Below are 6000 nucleotides of genomic sequence, written 5' to 3'. Positions count from 1 at the left end.
GTTTTCTAAAGACTAACTGACCTGTTATATGACAATAGATTGAAATGTAGCAGCAGATGTGAAAATCCAGCTGCTTAATAGTAAGGCAGACATTAAAGAGATTTGCAAAAATGCATAACAGTGCCACTGTTCTAACTAGCTTTGTTTTGAAAAATATGTTTTTAAAATTTGTTTTATTTATGCATATGAGAGCTGGGGTGTAGGCCAGCGGTGCAGGGTTGGGGTTGGGGGGAGTTGGGTTAGAGGATTCACCAGAGTGGGGAACAGAATAGGTGGAAATACACTGTTGAGGGGAACAGAGGGCAGGACAGGAGAGGTCTGGTGCGCCCATGTGGATTAGCTCCCTGGTCTGGATCGAACTCATACTGCAGCTGCTGCCCATAGCTTCATTGTGCTGAGACAACCCTTTGCACCACCAGGGAGGCCCAGTTTTGAAATATTTTTAATAAAAATATTGCTTGCTATTATACAGTGAGTTTAATGTTATTTTAAAGGCTTATTTTTATATATGCATACAGGAACTGGGGTGTAGGCCAGAGGTGTGGGGCTTGAGAGGATTCACCAGAGACAGTGGGGAGCAAAACAGGCAGATCTACTGAAATATACTACTGAGGGGCAAGACAGGAGAGGTCTTCTCCACGTAGGTTAGCTCTCTGGCCAGAGATAGAACTCATGCTGCAGTGGCTGGTGATAGCTTGATGGTACTGAGACTTTAACCCCTGCGCCACTAGGGATGTCCTAATGTTATTTTAGAGTGAATTAATATTTAAAACGTTTTTAGTTTCACTATGGCATACTGTAAATCTCGATAGAGATTACCAATCCTACAAAAGCTTTAATGTGTTTTAAGTAATTTTTAAGAGCATTAAAGTCCCCAGACCAAAAAATTTGTGAACTGTTGATCTAGTCTGGTTTCCCAGAATCATGATTAATAATCAGGACTCAGTACAATTTCAGTGTTGGGTGCTAGAGATTTAAAGAGACACGAAACTGAACTCTTATGAAGTTTATGAGCAACAGTAAGAATCTCAAGTTACTGCTGTGTAATAGCAGTATGAGACAGAAACACTGTCTCCAAAAGACAGTCTTAATTTTTTTATTTTTAAATTTTTAAAAAAGATTTACTTATTTATGCATACAAGAACTGGGGTACAGGCCAGAGATGCGGGGGATGAGAGGATTCACCAGAGACAGACAGGGGAACAGAACAGACGGACTTATTAAAATACACTGTTGAGGGGAGCAGCGGGCGAGTCAGGAGAGGTCTGCTGCCCTGTGTGGGTCACCTCCCTGGCTGGGGACCGAATGTGCTGCAGTAGCGTCATAGGTCTTTTTTTTTTTTAATTAATTTATTTATACAAGCACTGGGTACAGTCAGAAGTGCGGGAGAGTGAGAGAATTCACCTGAACCAGAGGGGGGAACAGAACAGGCAGACCGAGGAAATACACTGCTGAGGGGAGCTGCGGGTGCTGCAGGAGAGGTCTGCACACCATGTGGGACCCTCCGGCAGTCAGGGATCGAACTGGCGCTGTAGAGGCTGCGGGCAGCTTTGCAGCCCAGCACTCAACTGCTGTGCCACCAAGGAGTCCCAAAATTGAGTAATCTTGGTTGACATTATAGTCATACAAGACTTAACTTGCTGGATTTTCCATTTAGTAATAAAAAAGTGATTATTTTTAGAGTTTGAGTGAAACATTGCCTTACAATTCTAACAATTCTAGCATTGGCCATTGGATTTGTGTACTGTTACTGAATAATCCTCAGGTTCTAAACCTGAGATTCATGTAGTAAAGACCACAGATTCGTTCAAGACATATGGAGTGTTTGTATTTGTGCATGGGATAAAGAGCCGTTTCCTCAAAAAAGCTAAGGCTTGTCCTTTAATAACAGTTCTGATCTGGTGCTCTAATCTCATCATGAACAAAATCAAGCATTTATTTAGAACTAGATGTAAAACCAGGAGTGTAATACCAAATGGGTAAGGATAATTTGTACCAATATTTTTCCTTCTTCCTTCCTCCTTTCTTGTAATTCAAGTTCATAGTGTTTTTTGTTTTCTATATCAAAATCAGCAATGGCATAAATGGACATAAGCTCTTCAATTTGTATCTGTTCATTCAGTTGTAATGTGATTGATTGGCTTCTAATCCTAACTGAATCTACCAAGATTTATTCTCCCTACTTTGACCTCAGAGAGAGAAATCGAACGCTTTCCTTTTTTCTTTAGTCAAGGATTTGGAAGCATTATGTAATCCTGGTTACATATTGGTACCTAACTACCTCAAAACTTAGTGGTTTAAAACAGCAGTCTTGTATTTCACTGGTAAATTTGCAATTTGGTCCGGGTTCTGTGAATTGGATTCATTACTTCTTGTTGGTGTTTTCGGCTTCTGCCAGATTGACTTAATAGCTGGGGGCTGGTCTCAATGGCATCCCTGAGTGGGCTTACAGCATGGAGGCCACCCTACCGATTAGTGGACATTTGGTACAGTCCAGAATGTTTTTGATATTTGGTCTAGTCCAAAACATCCATTGATAACATTTGGTTTGCACTGAAAGGCCCTTGATATCCATGCCAATAGGTCCTTGAAATTTAGTCCGTCACAAATATCTATGCTTATGCCTCTGGGTTCAAATAGCCCATAATGTTTACTCGTATTTTCAGTTTATAGGATTATTATGGGCAAAAAATACTATCATGTTTTCTTGGTCCAATAATAATAACCCTTGTTGCCTCAGAAGCCTAGCAGGTTATGTTGCATGGGTTTAGATAGAAAGGTCAGGGTTTGAATCTTGCAGAAGAACTGGATTTATATTAACTATGCTTACTGAGGAAGTCTAGAGAGATGAAAAGGACAAAACTTGACAGGACCTTGAGATGCGTGGTGCTTTAATATGTCACTGGGTATTTCACTGCATGTGACTGGGTTGTTGGATAAGGGTGGGCTTTGACAGGAGGAGCTTGGTCAAATAGCTATGTAAAATGGACAGTGAAAATGTTGCCATAAAGACTTTTTAGTGTGTCTCACTTGTTCAAGAGGAGTGAGTTGTGGCTCTTTTGGTGTAGACCAACAGTCTCAATGGGCATCTTGTACAGAACCACATGTCCTATGAGGGACCCCAGGATATTCAGACTGATGGCAGCTAAGTCTTTTTTTTTTTTTTTTTTTAGATTTATTTATGCATACAAGAACTGGGGAACAGGTCAGCGGTGCAGGGGTTGAAAGGATTCACCAGAGACAGAGTGGGGAACAGAACAGGCAGATTGACTGAAATACACTGCTGAGGGAAGCAGCGGGTGAGCGCCATGTGGGTAGCTCCCTGGTTGGGCCTGCAACTACTGCTGCAGAGGCTGCAGATAGTGTCACAATGCTGTGCTTAACCCCTTGTGCCACCAGGGAGACCCTGGCAGCTAAGTCTTAAGGTTTAAAGAGACAGTGTTCCCAGACAACCTAGGTGGAAACTGCAAGTCTTCTTGTGGGGACTTCTGGGAGATCTATTCCAAAGCTAGGAAGTTCTTTCTTTTGGTAGAGCAAATCACTAAGGCCCTCCCAAGGGAAAGACATTTAGACCTCATTTTAAAGTGTGAAGAGTAACAAAAAATTTGCAGTTATTTTTAACCTATTGTGTTAATTGTATTCCTTCTGTCAGGATGTTGTTCTCTGCAGTGTTCTTCATACCTGTCTCCCATTGTTGATGTTTTCTGATCTTGATGTTATTTTGAGAGCAGGAGAATATAATGAATTGGGTAAACAATGAAATCCAGAATTGGATTTATTCAGCTGTTTATATCACAAATAAGTATGTTAAACTATAGTTGTGACTTGAACATGTAATTATACATACAATCAGTATTCCAAGCACTGGGAGAGAAATGATATACTCTATTTATTGTATCTCTGATGTGTGAGGTGCTGCTAATGGATGTTGCAAACATCTAGATTATGCTAAAACATTTCAAAGATGTCATGTAAACAGTGTTAATAGTATTTGAAAACTGAATATGATTGTTATAGTTAGAATACTCATGAAGGTTAGTTGGATAGTACAAATTTCAAAACTGTAAAACAGTTGTCAAATGTTTTGACACCCTTTAGCCCCCATGTCAGTTAAAGTGTCTCTGATAGCATTTACCTATAGGGTTACAATTATTTATTTAAGTGTCTTTCTCCATCGAACTTCTTGCTTTTAAGAGTCAGGAATCAGACCTTTCTTAAAATATTTTTGTAGTGCCCAACATAGTAGATAAAACTTAGTAAACAGTTTTTGGGCCTCCCCGGTGGCGCAGCGGTTGAGTGCTGGGTTGCGAAGCTGCCTGCAGCCTCTGCAGCGGTGGTTCGATCCCCGGCTGCTCCCCGGCCACCAGAGGAGGGTCCCACATGGCGTGCAGACCTCTCCTGCCGCCCGCTGCTCCCCTCAGCAGTGTACTTCGGTCCTTCTGCCTGCTCTGCTCCCCGCTCTGGCTCTGGTGAATTCTCTCACCCTCCCGCGCTTCTGACTGTACCCAGTGCATGTATAAACGAAACAAACGAACAAACAAACAAATAAATAAATAAAAAAAAACATGCCTCTATAAAAAAAGAAAAAAAAATTAAAAAAAAAAAAACTTAGTAAACAGTTTTTGGAGGAATGAGTGGTCAGATTCATCCATTTAACAAGTATTTAGTGACTATCAGTCTGTTCTGGGCCCTAGAATTGAAAGGCTGCCTCAAAAACATTAAGCAGCAGGTATCTTTCTTTTTTTCAATTTCCGTGTTTTGTTATAAGGAAGGGTTAGTTGTCATGGAGTGTTTTCCTTTTATGATGTTTCTGTATACCTTCTTATCTTTACTTTTGTTTAGCAATAGACCTGGTAACCAGCTCCAAGATCTAATCATTTGCCTTTTTCAGGACATTGGAATCTTTATGGATAATTTTCTCTCAGTTCTTTAATGCCCCATTTTGGAATTTTTTGAAATGTGGTTTTTTGGGGTTGATAATTTTTCTGATACTATTCGTCTAAAATGTCATGTGGTTAAATTCACAAAGATTGAATTATTGAAAACCTTAGTTTTACAGTTTAAATTTTGGATCCCCTGCAACATGATGCCTGTTTATTTAAAGATGTGTTATATTTGTTATATTTTTGTATTTTGACCATTCTTTTTGCATTCAATTGCCTTTACTTAACTAATGAGAATCAGAAAGAAAAGACTTCAAGGAAGGAAGGGTAGAGTTCTGTTTTCTGGACTCATCATTCTCAATGTCTAGGCCCAGTTTTTTTTTTTTTTTAAAGATTTATTTTATGCATACAAGAGCTGGGGTACAGGCCAGAGGTGTGTGTGGGGTGAGAGGATTCACCCAGAGACAGAATGGGGAACAGAGCATACAGACAGACTGAAATACACTGCTGAGGGGGCCAGTGGGCAAGACAGGAGAGGTCTGCTGCGCCATGTGGGTCACCTCCCTGGTTGGGGATTGAACTTGTGCTGCAGTGGCTGCAGATAACGTCATAGTGCTGCAACCCAACCACCCGCGCCACCAAGGAGGCCCAAGATTTATTTTATTTATGCATCTAAGAACTATGGTATAGGCCAGAGGTGTTGGGGTGTTAGTGAGAGATTCACCAGAGATAGAGTGGGAAACTGAACAGGCAGATTGACTGAAATACACTGCTGCGGGGAGCAGTGGGTGAGTCAGAAGAAGTCTGCTGTGCCATATGTGGGTTAGTTCCCTATCCAGGGATCCAGTGGCTGCTGATAGCTTCCGTGTGCTGAGACTTGACCCCTTGCACCACCAGGGAGTCCCAAAGAGGAGTATTTTAAAATGAGAACAAATGCTATAGAAGGTATGAAAAAACAGTCAATAGGAGCATTAGAGGAAATATTATTCTCTGTTGGAAGGTTAGGGTATGCTGTCATTCAGAGATTTTTTAATACTGAATTTCAGATAATGTGTGGGGTGAATTTCTATGAAATGATTTCAGGAGAGGTGAGGAAGGGTAGGTAAAGGAAATGGAC

This window comes from Talpa europaea, assembly GCF_964194135.1.
Source record: "Talpa europaea genome assembly, chromosome: 1".
Lineage (NCBI taxonomy): Eukaryota > Metazoa > Chordata > Mammalia > Eulipotyphla > Talpidae > Talpa > Talpa europaea.
Note: the sequence above shows the minus strand (reverse complement) of the source record.